General features: G+C 42.1%; 1 pseudogene; it reads right to left on the bottom strand.

The window, feature by feature from the left end:
- Nucleotides 1-16,971: 16,971 nt before the first annotated feature.
- On the bottom strand, nucleotides 16,972-17,569 carry LOC116589304 (annotated as a pseudogene).
- Between the last annotated feature and the right edge of the window lie 1,284 nt (nucleotides 17,570-18,853).

Genomic DNA, 18,853 nt, shown 5'->3' with positions numbered 1-18,853 from the left:
CACCAAATAATATATCTATATTGATTTGTTTGTTTGTTGAATTTCTTCCCCGCTATTTGACAAAATTATTTTTATTTTTAGTTTTAGTTTAGATTTTATTTTCAAGTAATCTCCTCACCCACAGTGGAGTGCAAACCCACAACCTTGAGACCAAGAGTCACTTGCTTCTTGGTCTGAGGCACCTGAGCCAGCCAGGTGCCCCTAAAATTGTTTTTGTTATATTCTATATGTTCTATCTCTTACCTGTTATGTAAATTCATGTTAAATGTTACAATATCAACTTTTCTGCTTAAACTTGAGCAAAAGCTGATCAAAATCTTTCATTTATAACAAGCTTCAGGGATGCGTGGTGGCTTAGTCAGTTAAATGTTTGCCTTTGGCTCAGATCCCGAGATCTGGGATTGAGCCCCACACAGGGCTTCCCCACTCAGCTGGGAACCTGCTTCTCCCTCTCCCTCTGCCACTCCCCCTGCTTGTGATCTCTCTCTCTCTCTCTGTGTCAAAAAAATAAATAAAATCTAAAAAGTAATAAAGGAATAAAAGTAATAATAATTAAATAAGCTTCACTCGGATGGCTGTGTAGTTCAGTGGGTTAAGTGTCTGCCTTCAACTCAGGTCATGATCCCAGAGTCCTGGGATGGAGCCCCACATCAGGCTCCTTGCTCAGTTGTGGGGGCCTGTTTCTCCCTCTCCCTCTGCTGCTGCCCCTCCTTATACTCTCTCTGACAAATAAATAATTTTTAAAAAATAAATAAAGCAAGCTTCACTGACTCTTTTTTCCCTTTTTGTCCTTTCCTGTTTCTCCCCACTTTATCTGGTTCACACTGTGGAACAGCAGAAATAGGAAGGAGTGTGTTGTGGGATTTTTGCATTTGTATAGAGTGGAGACTTAAGCCGTACAGCAGTGCGTAATGGGTGGGTCTGGGTGGGCCTGGGTCACAGCCATGCTGTATTTGCCAGGGAGACTGGGAAAGTGAGCATTTGGTGAGATGAGAAAGTGAATATCTTTGGTGAGATGGAGGTTCTGTCTCATGAGATGGGAGATTCTCAACCTTTGGGAGGGCTGTGGAAAGTGGGCAGTTAAATGGTGAGATCCTCTAGCCATTACTTCCTGGGCTTCAGTTGGCATCTGGCTGAGACCCTTAACTGAAGATACTGGAAGTTCAACTTGCCTGGGTTGATAAGGTTGATAAGGTTGGCAACCTTTGCCTGGCAGCCTAAGACCAGGGCAAGCAGCTGGATTGGGAGCCTGCTCTGTTGTTGGGTTACAGAGCGGTGAAGGTTATGGTCACTCTGGGGTCCGCAGCTCTCATGGCTCACTCAAATTAGCACAGACTCAGAGTAGCCACCCTTGAGCTGAATGACCATGAACCAAGATATTTCCACATCAGTGGGCGTTTTCAGTCCACCGAAAGCACATTTCCCTGAGTCATCCCTGGCAACTACTAACTACTCAGAGGGAGGGAAACTTGGACTTATAGGCTGCCTAGATTCAACCCTCATTTTCACTTCCGATTCACTGGACAAGTTGGCAAGAGACCCTAAGTGTTGAATCAATGAATAAACTTGCCCTACAGGTTAAGTCTTTGTCTTGTTTTGATAGGTAAGGAGACCTCTGTGACAGTAGAACTCTAACACATAAACTTTACAGCAACCAGTTCAGAAAATCAAAACACAGTCTCTTCAGAAACCAGCCCAGAACATCAGGAGTAGGGCAAAAACTGCCAGCTTCCCAGTTTTTTTTTCCCTCCCATTTTCGAATCAGATCAACCAGCCAAATACGCTGCCTACGCCAATCACACAGGATGACCCGCTCTGAGTTGGCCTGTCTCCAGCTTCTCCAAACCCACAACCTCTAATCAGAGCATACAGGAAGCCTTCCCTTCTTGCACTATAAAGCTCCCTGATTCCCCTGGCTTTAAGTCTCTGCCAAACCCAAGTGATGGTGGCAGAGTCCCTTGCTATGGCAAACTCTGAATAAACAGCCTCCGTTTGTTCTCAGTTGGATGATCTTCATTCATTTCCACATCAGGTAAATGCTAAATGAATTGCTTTTAACAGTTGTTAGTTTCAGCAGTGCACACAAACTAGTAGCCTAGCACATGTCTTAATCATCTGTCAGTGCCTACATCTCCTCTCACCAACACCCAGACACTCTGGGAAAAACAATTGACCAACCTGGGAAGGCAGCTTGCTGCTTGAAATTGGAGGCAGGACCACAGAAATAAAAAGCCTTTTTAGAACGTGAGGAATGTTCTTTCTTTGCAGGGATTACTGATTTGATCCTTATAATGAGCCCTTCTGCCTACTTATTTTACATGACACTCTCCATTCACATGCATGAGAACTGCCAAACCTTGTACCGTATACAGCTGTGCTTTTCAAACTGCTTTTGACCATTATTCATAGCAAGAAATATATTTTACATTACAGCGTATTACCAGGAAAAAGGTCAAAAAAAGAGCTCATCCTGAGCAGTAGAGCTGTGATATTTTTCTGTCTTATCCTATAAAACTATTCAGATTAAATATAAGCAAATTATGCATAAATGTAAGCAAATTATGCAAATTGTGCATAATTTGTTTATAAAGTGCTTTCTTAAAGATATTCTCAACTACAGTGTGGAAGCTTCCTGAAGATGCGTAGGGATACTTGATCCCAGAATACAGCTAAAGTCCCCTTTGCCAGCAAGTGTGTCCTTGGACATCCTTTGTCTCGTTGTGGTGGGGAATGTGTCCTATAAAGAACTCTGGTGTAGTAGTTCTTAAACTTTAGTTGCAAGAGAATCCCCTGGGAGGCTTGTTAAAACACGGATTTTACTATCATTTTACTGAGTGATATGACTATCACTCAGAGTCTCTGATTCAGGCTGTACAGTGTGGCCTGAAAACTTGCATTTCTCATGCATTCCCAGGTGATGCTGATTCTGCTTAGTCTGGGAACCATACTGCTCTAATGAATTATCTGTAAATCAAATCACCCTTTTGTGCAGTGAATAACCACTTCGTAATTTATCCATTTGTCATATGTCAAGTTTATGGAAGTAAACTTCCCAACTCAAAAGTCAGGAATTAAGGGAGTTAGTCTGCTTATTGGCCCCTTCTCCTGGCCACTCGGGTGTTCCTTTGTAGAGTTATTTTACCACTCATAAATTTATTTAACAAATATTTGAAACCCTGTGCCAAGACCTGTGCTAAGCTCTAGACTACAGTCAGCCTGAGCATTTTATAAGAAAACATTTCCCGTTAGACAGCTGTAGAATGATGCCAAGACCATTTTTCTACACTTTTAAACTCAAGGAGCTCCTGATGGGCAAAGAGCAGGGGCTCTTCCAGAAATAAGAAAACGACAGAAGCAGGGAACTGCTACAGGTTTTAGAGCTTCTAATCCACTGGTCTTTGGAAACGGTATCCTCCAAATCTCCTCGGTGAGGGGGGAACAGCACCTAAGGGCTGGCTAAAACTACAGCTCCCAGGCCCCTGGTGATTCTGACTCAGTGAGGTGGGAATAAGGCCTGATTATTATATTTTCAGCAATTTCTCCAGGTGAGTCTTAAAATTAAATATGGGAAACCCTGTGTTACCTTTGAATATAACACAGACCCCAGAATTATGTTAACTGGAAGAAGGTATTCACAGTAGGTCAGTGGTCTCAAACTTTGCTGCGTATAAGAACCACTTGGGAAACTTAAGAAATTTCCAATGCCCGGGCCATTCTCTATACCAGTTACATCAGAATTGCTCTCCCGACCTCCCACTCTAATTCCAGTTGGCAGCCATATTTTAGAATGACTACTTTCCTTTATAAAAGGTAAGCTCCTCTTCATGTTGAAGCATCTTTCACAATCTTTTACCGTGGGAATTGCCTTCAATCACCGTGAAAACCTACAGCTTGCTTAAGTGTTGGAGTAGGTGATAGCCCATCAAATGATTTTGAGGGTTCTTGATCAGCTTTAGAAAGCTCTGTACTGAATTAGGAACTACCCCCAAAGCTAGGTGGCTTCAGGGATTCTGCTCAAAGCTATAGACTAGTGCATTTCAAAATCTGGTGTGCATATGAATCCCCTGGGGACTTTATTAAAATGACGGTTCTAATTCAGTAAGGTTGGGGTGGGATCTATGATTCTTCATTTCTTTTTTTTTTAATTTTTAAAAAAATGTTATTTATTTATTTGAGAGAGAAAAGGAGGGAGAACAAGTGGGGGAAGAGTAGAGGGAGAAGAAGAAATGGACTTCCCATTGAGCAGGGAACACAGTGGGGCTCAATCCCAAGACCCTGAAATCATGACCTGAGCCAAAGTCAGACACTTAACTGACTAAACCACCTAGGCACCCCTGTGATTCTTCATTTCTAACAAACTCTGGCCATGCTTATGTGGCTGGACCATGAACTACACTTTGAGTAGCAAAGCTGTAGATTTTCCCCCAAATCTACTGTCAATAGATAAAAGCTGCAGAAGTATATAGTGATTGCTAGAAGAGAAGGGACTGGTGACTATGACTCCCATATAGGCAAGGCACTATATACCTACTGAACCTCAAAAAAGCAGTACTTTAGGAAACAAAAGTAGGAAGAACTGTAAACCAAACTGATGAGATAGATTTGAGACACAGAGTGTGTGAGCAATACTGGAAGATATGGCTGGAAGTATAGATAGAGAAAAGCAGACTAGCATAGAAGGGAAGGGTTTGGGCTTCCGAATCAGCTTACAGTTCAAAACCCGGCTCTACTACTTTCTACCCATGTGATCGTAGGCAAATGGCTTAACTTCATCTGTAAAAATGGGAATAACTTTTTCATGTATGCTTGGAAAATGAAAGGGCTTGGCAACAGTAGGTCCTCAATAAATGATTGCTACTAGTGTATAAATGTAGCCTAAGGGTCTAGAACTTCCCCAGATTTAGGTTCATTCTCCCAGTTTTGATGGGTCTCCATCCCTGCTTGGCAGGTTGTGGGAAATCCAGCCTCATACAGAAGTTGCACAAATGACCAGGGGAGCTCTCTCATGTGCCTATTTTGAACTTGCAAATTGCTCTCCGCCATGGCCACGTAGGTTACAACCCTAGAGGCTCAGTCTACAGTGGAATCCAGAGAGGCCATTGTTCAGCCTTCACCATCATTGTCACTGCTTAAGTGCTAGAGCCTTTGCATCTGATTGTTGAAGTCCATGTCATTGCCCCTGCAAAAAGAATATGCCCCAGTATCACTATGTTGCTTGGTGATGGCAGCAGAGTGTTCTTTGAAGTTGGGGATGGGGAATAGAAGACCCAACGGAGAAGTTCACAGGAAGGATTCTTGAGTGCCAAGAAATCACAGAACCTTCAGTTCATAGACAAAGACATTTTCTCCCCAGAGCATACAAATGAAGAGCAGTTCCAAGGTCAGTCTCCACTCTCTCCAGAACTGCTACTATAGACTCCTTGATGCTAAAACCTTATTGGTGGTAACAGGGATATTTGCTGAATACTTTACATACATTAGTTCATTTCATTCCCAAACAACTCTGTAAAGTAGGTACTGGAACAGCACCCACTTTTAACACAAGGAACAGGAGGCTTAGAGAGATAAAGAAATGTGCCCAGGGACACACATGTGGGAAGCAGTGGAGGTGAGTTTGGAATCCATGACAGAGATGTTCCTCTGTGCTTCTGCTCCCTATCCCGCTCCTGGCACCAAGATTCCCCTTACTTACCAATGTGCTCTCTCAGCTTCCACCTGGGACCCCCAGTCAATCAGACTTCTCTATACATGTCTTCACCCCAATTGTGGACGGGGTTCGAATGTTTTATCGAGGTCTCCTCAGTTCTGATGCATGTCAATGCAAATAGTTATAAAGTAAAGAAGTTCATCAGGCTCCACTCTCCTAGGGCATCTGAATCTTAGATATATTCCGGCAAAGTCACCTGGTTGTGGGATTAAGATGATACTGGTGGAGCCAGTTGGTAAAGGGCTTGGAAGATCAGAATAAGGAATCTGGACTTCATAGTTAAATTCTAAGACTATATCATTAATATAATGTCAGGAGGTACAGAGGATCTTTAGAAAGTGCAAAAGGAAGAAAAAAATTAATCTCAGTTTCATTGTTTGTCGATGACTCAGATTTGGGTTCCAAAACTAGGATGAGGGCAGCCCCAGTGCTTCAGATGGAAAGTTCCATCTCCAATAAATGAATAGCTGTCGGACTGCCTTATTACCAGTCATACATCCCGCGCTATAGCTGCAGTGACCCACCCCTTACCTGCAGGTATCAGACGAAGGTGTGCTGAACTGGAATCAGGCAGGAAGAGAGAACAAAGAGAAGAGAGGGGATTGAAGCACACCCCCAAACTCTTGATATGTTAACTGGAATGTAGATCTCTAAGATGAAGGATAAGAGGTGAGGTTTCCCAAAGTATTTGGCCATTTCCCCCCTTTTAAAAAAAAGGGGCATAACAAGCGTCTGTGGAAATGCATTCTGAGAAATGTTGATTTAGTAGGTACTGCAAGATGGCTGCCCCTGCTGGATGCCTTTAGGAAGAGTGATTTTATGGAATAGTTGGGGTGGGGGAAGCCAGGGTGTAGGAATTAGAAGGGAAAGGAGAGACAGGGATGAGTGTAGGTGCTCTGCAGCTGGAATATTCTGTCAGGAAGAGAAGGAACAGGAATGAGAGCTGGAAGAAGGGGCACAGGAAGGAGGTGTGTGCAGTGTCAAGAGAGAAGTGATGGTTCCATTTTTTTCTTTCTTTCTAAAGATAGATGACTTTGCCATGTTCATATAACATGTTCTCAGCCCTTCTATTTTCTTTCCCTCATAGGATGCACCTAGCTGCTTTTCCAGGTGAAAGATAATAGAAATTACTCCTGCTGCCCTCCTCTGAAGCAGGGCCCCTCCTGGTCAGCCATGACATTCCTAGGCCCACTCGGAAGGGGTCTGAGTCCTCAGTTTTAGATACAGCCTTATCTTCGATCCCTACAGAAGGCTTAAGCAATAATTTATCCAAAGGTTCAGAAAAGAGGTCCAGAACAAAACGTTACAGAGAATGGGAGATGGGGAGGAAGTTGGTCAAGGTGAGTATCGTCAGGCCCCTAACCAGACACTTAGCTTCAAGGCACCATTCACAGAAAAAAATCCCCTGGGTGGGGTTTCTGAAATCCTACAGTCTCAAAGCCTCTGGTTTTGGTCCTCAATAGCCAGGGGAAGGGCCCATCTCTGGTCCCTTGGATGAAGCAAAGAAAAAAATGCTACTAACCGTTCTCAACAGACCTAACATTCAAGGATGTTGTCAATTCCCTCTGGCCTAGAGCATCTAAAATCAAACACATATGATCACTTTGAAGAGTAATTTTCAAACCCCATGTAGTCACCTTAAGAAATCCATATTTCTCTTACTAAGTGCACTCTGATTCTCTATCTTGAGAGCTCATGACTGGGTCTCATTCAGTTGAGACAGACAGTGCCTCTTCCCTGTGATAATTAACAGGCATGTGATGGCTTCTTTCTAATTCCTGGAGTCTGTATGTGAGCATGTCAGTGTCTGGAAAAGTTAGGGAAGGGGAAAAGATAGGGAAAAAGAAGGAACGTGTAGAGGGAGTGGAGCCAAAGATACAGAGGAAAAGATCATGTGAAGACTTACTTAGGACTGCTAAACTGTTTTTCACTCTAATAATTAGTATCGTTTTATAAATAGGCTTGGCAAGAAAAATGCAGGGAATTTTTTACCCCAGAGACAAAAATACAAAACTTTAAAAACAGTTCTGATGATACCATTAACTAACTTGGTGACCTTGGGCAAGTCACTTTACTTTGCACTTCACAGCTGTGTGTGTTTGTTTTTGTCTAAGAGTGATCTAACATTATAAACCTTATCTCCCTCCCAGGGATGCCATGGAGGTCAAACCAGATTACATTAAAATAGTTATAATTACTTGCATTTGCATAGTGCTTTATCATCCACAAAGCACTTCTGCATACATTATTCCATTTGCATGAAAGAGCTTTGAAGAGTTATAAAGTGCTTATAAAAGGACAAACCTGGGTATGAATACCAGCTCCATCTTGCTCTACTTCAATCAGTAAAATGGGAATACAGTAGTATCTAACCTAGAGAGTGGTTTTTTTTTTTTAAGATTTTATTTATTTATTTATCAAAGAGAGAGCGCACAAGCAGGGGGGATGGCAGGCAGAACAGGCAGAGGAAGTAGCAGGCTCTCTGCTGAGCAAGGGACCTGATGCGGGACTCGATCCCAGGATGCTGGGATCATGACCTGAGCCAAAAGCAGCTGCCCAACCAACTGAGCCGCCATGTACCCCTACCCTATAGGTTGTTAAGAGGATCAAATAACATGTACATCTAAGCTCAGTGCCGCATAGGAGAAGACAAAATTCATTATTCAGATCTTTGTGCATGTGTCACTCCCTAAAGACCTCTTCCCAGGCCTCTCATCTACAATAGCATCTCCCTCTCTCATCCCTTTCTAGCTCCTGCCCCTCTTTCTTTTCCTGAGTAACACTTAGCACTACCTGAGATCACATTGACTTATTTGCTTACTGTCTATCTCCCCATTAGAATAGAACCTCCACAAAGACAGAGATTTTGTCTGTTTCTCTGTATCCCCAGCATCCAGACCATGATAGGTCCTCAACAACTACTTGTTAAGTGAATGAAGTGAGGGGTTATAATTGTTATTGTTGTCATTCCCTAAGGCCCCCCTCACGTCGCCCTTTCTGATACAGTTTCATGGATAGGACAACTCTGCTTCACAAATATGATTCCCACCCCTCACCCCCATGCACCCCCTTTTGGATCAACAGCTTTCTTGAAATACAATTCTTATACCATAAAATTCATCCTACTAAAGTATACAATTTTAGAGGTTTTCACATAATCATGGAGCTGTGCAACCATCATCACTATCTAATTTCAGAACTCGCCATCACCCCCAAAAGAAATCCTGTATCCAAGAACAGCCACTGATATCCCCTCCATCTCCCCCAGCCTGTGGCAACCACTATAACCTCCTTTCTGTCTCTGTGAATTTGCCTACCCTGAATACTTCAAATAAATACAATTGCCTAATGTGGTCTTTTATGACTGGCTTCTATCGAATTGTACAGTGTTTTCAAGGTTCATCCACATTGTGGACTGCATCAGGGCTTCATTTCTTTTTATGGCTGAATCATATTCCAGAATATGGCCGTTCCACATTTTGTTTATCCCGTCATTGGCTGACGGACATTTGGGTCGTTATGAATAATATGGCTATGAGCAGTCAGGGACAGGTTGTCTGTGAAGAGGCGTGCGTTCCATTTCCTTGAGTATGTACCTAGGAGCTGAACCTACCTAGCTGAGCTAGGTCATCAGTAACTATGTTTAACATTTTGAGGAACTGCCAAACTTTTCCAAAGTGGCTGCCCCATTAAAAATCCCACCAGCATTGGACGCTGGTGATCTGGTATGAGGGTTACAATCTCTTCACATCCTCACCAACATTTGTTATTTTTTTTAAGATTTTATTAATTTATTTGACACAGAGAGAGAAAGAGATCACATAGGCTCCCTGCTGAGCAGAGAACCCGATGGGGGGCTTGATCCAAGGACCCTGAGATCATGACCTGCGCTGAAGGCAGAGGCTTAACCCACTGAGCCACCCAGGCGCCCCTATCGTCTTTTTTGTTTTAGCCATTCTAGTGGACTTGAGTGGTATGAAACTGTAGTTTTGACTTGCATGTCCCTGATGACTGATGATGTGAGTCATCTCGTCATAGGCTTATTGGCCATTTGTCTGTCCTCTTTAGAGAGGTGCCTATCCAAAACCTTTGTCCTTTTAAAAAACAGGTTATGGGGCCCCTGGGTGGCTCAGTTAGTAAAGCATCTGTCTTCAGCTCAGATCATGATCCCAAGGTTCTGGGACGGAGTCCTGGATTCCCTGCTCAGTGGGGAACCTGCTTCTCCCTCACCCTCTGCTGTTTCCCTCTCCTCTCCACCCGTTGTGCTCTCTGGCTCCCTCTATCTCTCTGTCGAATAAATAAATTAAATCTTTTTCAAAAATCAGTTTATTTGTCTTTTTATTGTTGAGTCGTAAAAGTTCTTTATACACTCTGACGAAAGTCCAATATTAGATAGGAGAGTTAAAAGTATTTTCTCCCATTCCGTGGGTTGTCTTTTCATTTTTTTATTGGTGTCCTCGGAAGTACAAATACTTATAACTCCGATGAAGTTCATTTTATCTATTTTAAATTCACTTTTGGAATTTCTTCTTTTTAAGACCAGAGATGATTAGTCTTTGCCCTATTGCTTCAAGAGCTGGCAAGGGTTCATTCTTCCTAAGGATCATGGCACCAGCTCTGGAACTTTCAATCAGCCTCTGTCTCATGTTCTATGCCACAGAATCATGTGCTTTTTCCTTCTCAGAATTCCATCTCTGCCCCATCTCCGCTGCTTAGCCAAGTCTTTATTGTCCTTCAAAACTTTGCTCAAATATTTCCTCCTCCTCTTTGGGAGTAACTACTCTTCATCACAGATGGAGGCAGTTCCTGTGTTCTCATGGAAGCCTCTGGAAGCAGAAGTTTTGTTTTATTGTCTTTGTTATTGGCGAACAGAGTCTAAACTGCATTGCATTTGAGTTTCAGCCTTATATTTAGCTGCACAAACATGAGCAATGCAGTATTTCTGATCCCTGGTCATTTTTACAAAATGGAAATTATTTGGAAACGTATGGCTGTTATAAGTTTAAAGATATAGTAATAAAGATAAACTATTTAACTTGCTGGATTCTCAATAAATCCAGCTGTTGTTTTCAGCATTATGGTTTTTTTGTTTTGGGTTTTCTTTCTTACTTTCTTTCTTTCTTTTTTTAAATGTGGGAGCTGTTTACTTATTACTTACCAAGAACTTAACATGTGCTCGTGTTAAGTTCTCCAGGAATGTTAGTTTTCTTATTTTCTAATTCCAACTCGATTATACTCCTTTCAAAGTTTCCAGGGATCTGTGTTTCTTGAACCAGAGCCATCTTTGAGCATCTCATGAAAATAGTGAAGCATCTCCCCAGAAAACTCACATTAATTACCCGATAGCTTGTGTGTGAGGTTGGCAGGATTCCTGAACACCTAAACCCCACTGCGGGCTCAGGGACTAAAGGTTAAAAAAAAAGCATTCTTGTTGTAGATGTTCATGACCAACTCTGCCCACTTAGTCCTTTAAAAACGAACATGTTTTACCATACCAGCCAACAATTGCACAACATAAGTTGAAAACTTATGTCCGCACAAAAATCTGTACACGAATGCCTAAAGCAGCTTTATTCATAAGTGTCAAAACTTGGAAGCCACCAAGATGTCTTTCGGGCAAGTGGACAGATGAACTGTGCTACACCCAGACAATAGAATATTATTTAATGCTGAAAGGAAATGAGCTACCAAGCCATGAAAAGACAAGTTAGAAATTTACATGCATATTACTAACTGCAGGAAGTCAATCTGAAAAGGCTATATTCCATATTATTCCAACTATATGACATTCTAGAAAAGGTGAAACTATGGAGACCGTAAAAAGATCTGGTTGCCAGAGGTTAGGGAAGGGCGAATAGGCAGAGCACAGAGGATTTTTAGGGCGGTGAAACTATTCTGTATGACACTATAACATTTGTCAAAAATCATGGGATAGACAACACAAAGAGTGAACCCTGATGTAAATTATGGTCTCTGGGTGATAATGAAGTGAGAGCGCAGGTTCATCAACCCTAACAAATGGGCCATTCTGGTGCCAGATGTTTGTTGGGGGACCTGTGCATGTGTGGGTGCCAGAGATATATGGGAAATCTCCGTACTCCTATTTAATTTGCTGTGAACCTAAAACTTCTCTAAAAAATAAAATGTATTTTTTTAAAAAAAAAACAAATGAGCAACTGGCCCTACAGAGTGATTCCTAGTCTCTGTTCAAGCATCTTCCCAGGAAACAACTACACCCGGAATGTTTCTGAGAGACATGTTTTCTGGAACTTCGGAGTGGCTCTCTGGTGTCATCATGGTCTTTGTGGGACATTAAAAGTGTTGTTCTCTGTAACATGGCAAGAACTGCTAAAATCAAGCAACAACCGAGATGTTGGAATCTTCCCGGACATTTTTATTTTCCAATATGGAAGACCACCAGCAGATGGCAATCAAAGAATACAAAACCCAAGCTAATCTTCAAGAAGGCCTTGATAAATTTAAGACTGAGAAAATGGTTAAGTCTAAGGTAAGCAGACCTCTTGGATACCAGTTCTCCACAGAGTCAGCATTTCCTGTGTTCCAAATGAACAAGTCTTCTTCCACCGTTGAATGAAATAAATGTCTAGCTGTCTAGCCTCAAAAAAAAAAAAAAAAAAAAGCACCAGGGAAAAATTCTGAAATTCTTTAGTTGATCCAATGAGAACTTCAGTTACTCTTTGTGAAATGAATTCAAAGAATTTGTTGTTTTTATTTTGACATTATATCTCCTTTATATTTTCTGCTTAAATCATGAGCGGGGATAACCGCTCACTGGTATGTAAAAATGGCTATTTGTGTAAAAAATTTTCCAATGATAAAAGACATCCAGCTATAGTAGGACAGAACTACAAAATCAGAAGGAATTCGCTTGAAACAATCCAATGTCCCTGGGGCTGTGAGTCAGGAGGTGGTGGAAGGAAGTGGAATGAGCCTGGGGGCGGGAAGTGTTCTTACCAGAGGATTGTAGGACTGGTTGTACAGCAACAGGAATTTCTTCTTTCCTCCTTTTTGCTATTTGCTTCTGGGGATGTACTAGTGAATGGATTCTCAAAAAAACCAAACATTCTCAATAATGTGACTATCAAGCACAGATGACTTTGTTCTTGTGGTAAATTCTGACATGTATGCTTTTCATTTTCTAAAATCACCATGAGTCCACAGAGAGAGTCCATAGAGCCTACAAAATATGAATGTTGTTTATTCGTCTGTTAAGGCAAAGAAAAGTTTGTAGTTTACAGTTCAGGCTTATTGGATGGCATAACAAAACCCTTTTATACGTGGCTATACATTGTAGAAAATGATTAACCTGTTTCGTTTTGTTCATTGACAATACGTCCATGAAAAAAGCCTCACAGAGCATGTAAAAAAGAAACATTAGACCTAGGGAGTTTGGGGAAAATACTCGATGTTTAAGAAGACACTATGAGCAGGAAATAATACTTTTTGGACTCTTAGTATATACTAAGCAATATTATTTCAAGACAGATAAATTAGCTTCATATTTACAGGTGGTGGAACTAAAGTTCAGAGGCTCTCATCATTTGCCAAGTAACACATCTAGTGAGTAGACGAGCTGGGATTTGAACCCAGGCCTCTGGGTAAATGTAAGCATTTCCCTACACAGTAATTGTTGGCCATATTCTAAAAGGTGATATTATACATTGGACCCTCCTATCATATTCAGAAATTTAACCAAATCACCTAGAGAATTTGTTAAAGATTCAGAATCCAGGCCATACCCCCGAGAGATTCTAATTCAGAAGATGAAGGGTACAGGCCCTGGAATTTGACTTTTTAACGGACACCCCACAGTGTTTCTGCTGCAGGTGATCTGACTTCAAACACAGAAAATACAGGGCCAACCCAGTATGCTTTAACTTTCATGAGCAAAGAACCCTTTGAGAATCTGATGAAAGCCCTGAACCATTGTTTTTTCAGAAAAATACACATTTCTGTATACACCCCCAAATTTCTCATACGACTCTAAGGGGTTCACGGACATTCTGAGGCCATGAACACTCATTTTCCAACATGGCCCAGTGAAAAGCGGTCTAATTAAAAGTCCCTTCCTTCTCTCCACCAAGAGATGTCACCCTTCAGCCTCAAACAGCAACCCCCAAACCTCCAGTTTTTTCCTTTTTCCTTTCTCCTCAACTACAAAGGGAAGAGTTTCCCAGGAAAAGGAGTTTGCTGTTCGGGAAGGAGCTTCCCCCTTGAAAATAGAGCAGACTGGTGCGAGTTCATCAAACAAACCTGCTAAGATGGCAGGTTAGCATTGTCTACAATCACAACAAAAGCCGATCTGGAAATATAGGTGTGATTAAAACCTACCAGTAGGGACCATAGATTAATATAGGCACAACCAGTTTTGTGCCTATTACATGAAGGGTCATGTAATATATTTTCCCAAAAGCCCCTTCTCTAAATTCTTCTCAATCCCCAGGTTTTCTCATAGGTCTGCATGTTGAAGCTAGCCTTTGCATCTTTAAATACGTCAAGACTTATGGAGCCATCATGCTTGTGTATTTTTTCTGGGGAGAGAGTCCCTGTCTTTCATCAAATTCTTAAAGAAATCTTTGAGTAAAATTGAAAAAGCTGTCTACTTATGGAAGAACCTTATTTTGCAAGGGCCGGACATGTAAACAGGGTGAGCAGAGCCCTGTGGCTCAGCCTTGGTAAGAATCTTATTCAGACATAAAGGGATAGACAACATTGTGGCATATGTTGGATATATGTCATGTGGACACAAATGTGTCAGGATGTATATTTTAATTATGGTTTAGATTTGAGGCCCCCTGCTAGAAGGTCTACTCATCCAGAAACATGTCGTCCTTGATATGAAGCCAGGAGCAGGTGTTTTGGATCAGGAAGACCTGCATCAGTGACCAAGCAAATTATACTCACCTCTCTGACTCCTAATGTATTTGTAAGTCAGGGATGATCACTTGTGATTTGCCAGGTTATTGGGAGACAGGCGTGAAATAATACACACAAAGCCCACAGGTTTGTCTTTGTTCCTCTTCCTCACCACCACACTAAGATCCACCAACCTCCCACTCCCTTGAACAAGGATGTTGAGCACAAACTATGTGCTGCTTACCTGGGGCTGCATCCATCAGATTGATTAGAGTCTGGTCGGGCAAACTGGAAGGAAAACCAGTTTCCTTTAGGAATTCCCACTTTCCAGTCTCCCCTCCATCTCTGTTGCAAAGGTAAACAAGGGCTTCAGGCACAGAACCTGCCTGAGGATCACAGGCACTCGCAAGGGATGAAAAGACATCATCCTTGTCCTTGGAGTTACTGGACACTAATAGGGAAGACATGACCCAAAATAAGTTAGCAGGAGCCATAGGGCATGAGACACTGAAAACATACCCCTAAGCGCAAATATTTTACACACCCGAAAACGGGTTATGCCAGAAAGGACAAAGCCACTTGGGGTTGATTTAGAAAACAGCCATAAAGAAAATGATTATTAAGCCGTATGTTTTTTCAGTGCGGGAAGGGATATGACATGGCCGAACGAGAGAGAGCAGCTAAGAAAGGAGGAGAGAGTGCCACAGGGCCTAGCTGAGGGGGGAGTTGGGCATGGCGCAGATTTCCAGGGCAGCAGGGGAAGCCATGCTGGAGGGACTGTGGATAGATGACAGCAGCTAGGTGTGGGGGAAGGGAGGCAGCTAATTGGTAGAGACCCTTGAGACCCATGATTAGGAGTTTTAATTTAATTCAAGAGGCAATTGGAGCTATTGTAGGCTTCTAAGAAGGGGAGTGATATGATCAAAATGATGCTTGAGGACAATGGTTCTTGCTGCTGTGAGCAGGGTGGATTAGATGAAGGAGACCCTCGGGCAGGGAGGCTGATCCAAGGCTTTTTCAGGAAGCCAGGGTTATAGGGTCATGGCCCAGAACAGGACTCTGGGCATGGGATGGAGGGAGCAGACGTGCAATATGTTATGCGGGATAAATATTTGTTCTTTTTAGAACCAAACACTGGGGTAGGTGCTGGGACACCATGGGGAATAGGCACAGCAGTTGGGATGGGGAGAGACGGTTAATAATATGGTGAGATAAATCCTATGATCACTGAAGCAAAGAAATATGAGAGTGCCTCGCAGGAACGGCACCGGGGTTGTGGGAAAGGGACGTAGGTGATCAGGAAAGCCTTCCCTGAAGAAGCAGCGTTTAAACTGGGAGCTTAATGAAGAATTGGGCATTAACAGAGTGAAAAATCACTGGGAGAAGTGAAAAATCATCCACGCAGGAAGCCCCAGGATGAAAGAGTAGGAGTGGAGCCAGAGGGAAAGGTAAGAATGGTTTCCCGAAAGATTCAAGAGAGCAAACAGGGTGGGACCAGACCAAGAAAGGCCTTGAGTCTTCAACATGGACTGTGATCTTTATCCTAAGGGTAGCGAGAGGCCAGAAGAGAGACATGGTTTGTTTTTCGTTTTAGAAAAATCTCTCTGGCTATGTTGTGGGAGAAAAGGACTAGTTATGGTGGTAGTTAGGAGGAGAGACTTGTCGTAGTCTAAAGGGAGAGATGATTAGGAAGTAGTGATGAGACAGGTAAATATTTAGGATGTAGAACTTATGGGATGTAGGGTGCCTGGGTGGCCCAGTCAGTTAAGTCTCCAACTCTTGATTTCAGCTCAGGTCATCATCTCGGGATCATGAGCCCAATGTAGGGCTCCGCACTAGGCATGGAGCCTACTGGAGATTCCTTTTTTCCCTCTCCTTCTGTTCTTCCTTCTCACAGCATCTGTAGAATCCTCAAAAAAGTATTTCCTCAACCATGGAGAATGATTATTACCCCTGAACTAAACACTATTCTAGTTTATTCCATAACTTCTTAAAAGCAAGGCCCAAAAAGATCAAATGATTTCAGTGTATTCAGAACAACGTTGAATATTTACAAAAATTTAAAAATATCCATCACCCAACAAGATAAAGTTCATAATGTCGGTCATCCAAACATGACCACGTACACAAAGAAGCAAGAAAATAGGTATCATTGTGCAGAGACAACAATCAACTAATTGAAACCAATCCAGACCTGGTATAGATGTTGGAATTAGCAGACAGTATTAAAATGGTATTTTCCATATGTTCAAAACGTTAAGTAGAAACAAGGAAGATTTTTTTTTTTTTTCACCAGCTGCTGCAAAAGGCTTTGTTGTTTCCATTTGGTCCATGGCTTGGGAGAGGGCTCCAGGGTGGTTAAAAATGCCTGGTAGCTGCAGAGAGGCTCAGGCAGAAGCGCTGGCACCAGGGAGATGCCTGAGTGTTCCCTCAAAGGCTGCTGTGCTCCAGAGGCTCTTAGTTGTGCTTGAGGGAGAGCCTTTCAAAAAGATACTCATCCAGCCCAGCCTGGGGGACAGCCACACAGCAAAGGTTAGACAGGAGGTTGTCCATCTTCTTGTCGAATTTCACTTCCTCACCCAGGAAGTCGTTTTCTAAGAGGTCAGAGAGATGGGGTTCTGTGTTGGCAGAGCCCAGAGCATGCAGCTCTAAAAGGGCCTGGTTCAGGTTCTTCTCCAGAACCGGGGCAGCTTGCATGACATCCAGGGTTTTACCCAACTCATCTTAGGATGGCTTCTGTACATCCTGGAAGAGGGCACCGCCACCACCACCATTTTGCATCTTCAAGAGATGCTCAGTGTCCTCTTGCTTCTCCTCAGCCAACTTGTAGAAGAAGGGGCCTGTGCCCTCCAGAGCCACATCTTCACAGTTGAAATAGAAGCCCAGAGAGAGGTAAGTATAGGAGGTACACACATGCACATTGACCAGGTGGCTGACAGCAGCCTCCACCTCAGTGGAATAATTCTGACAAATCTGGGAGCTCATGGTTGATCTGTAATAAGAAGCTAAGCTCAATATAGGCTATTGGCTGGACCTGGAGGCAGACGGTGGCTGAAAAGATGGCTCCAAAAGTTGCAACTAGAAAAAAGTTTGGAGGGTGTCTGGAGGCTGGTGGAAGGAGCATTCCTGGATCTGTTCCATCCAAATACTGTTGAAGCAAGAGACAGATCCCTGGGACTGCTGGGTGCACTGCCAGAAAATATTTTTTAAAACACAAATCTAGAGATTAAACCTATACTGTCTGAGATAAAATATATGCTGGATGAGATAATAGCAAGTTCAACTTTGCAAATTAGTGAGCTTGAAGAAAATATTCAAAATGAAATACAGAGAAAAAAGAAATGTAAAATTAAACAGTGCCTCAGTGATCTGTGGGACAACTCAAAGCAGCTTTGTATACATATTATATTATTATTACATTAATATAATAATATAATATAGACATATTTACATAATATGAATATATTATATTTATATTACATATTGATATGATGATTAACATATAACAATTTGAGCCTCCAAAAAAAGGGAAGGGGAACAGAAAAACATGTGGAGAAATAATGGCTGAAAATTTTTCAAAATTTGTTGAAAACTATGAACTCAGGTCCAAGGAATTTATAAACCCCAAGCACAGGAAACATGAAAAAAACTACTCTAAGGCACATCATAATCAAATTGCTTTCAATACCTTAGAAGCAGGAAAGAGAAAAATACACATTATATAGAGAGAGGAACAATTAAAATGAGAACAGACTTTTCATTGGTGGAACAACACTTTAAAAAAGCAAAAACCTGCCAGCCCACAATTCTATACCCAGCAAAAAATCTTTCAGAAAACAAAACAAAATAAAATGCTTTTAGATCGAGAAAAGCTGAAAGAATTCATCACCAGAAGGACTGCATGGTAGAGGACCCTTTACTCTAGAACTAAGTTAAGCCTGATACAAGAGCAAGTGCTTTATCTAATATGAGGCCTCTATTCTGGCTGGCAGAAATGCAAACTACTCTCATCCCTGCATGAACTTTGAGCATTTTATTATCCTACTGTTTTTAGAGTGGTTTATTTCCAGGCCTTGGGGAGTTTTCTCTTATATATGCTCAGATCAGTACTCAGCCAAAGACTCAAAGAAACTCCTGTGTAGCTCTCTGGAGTTCATCTCCCTTGACTTTTGTATTCTACACCTCAAATTCTCCAAACTCGGATCTCTGCCTTTCAACTCAGCAAGATCAGCAGGTTCTGTTTAGTTTTTTCTTCTTGCCCTACAGCCT

The sequence above is a fragment of the Mustela erminea genome, chromosome 4 (genome assembly GCF_009829155.1).
Source record: "Mustela erminea isolate mMusErm1 chromosome 4, mMusErm1.Pri, whole genome shotgun sequence".
Taxonomy (NCBI): domain Eukaryota; kingdom Metazoa; phylum Chordata; class Mammalia; order Carnivora; family Mustelidae; genus Mustela; species Mustela erminea.
The sequence above is the reverse complement of the archived record's forward strand: the minus strand, read 5'-3'. Positions and strand labels throughout refer to the sequence as shown.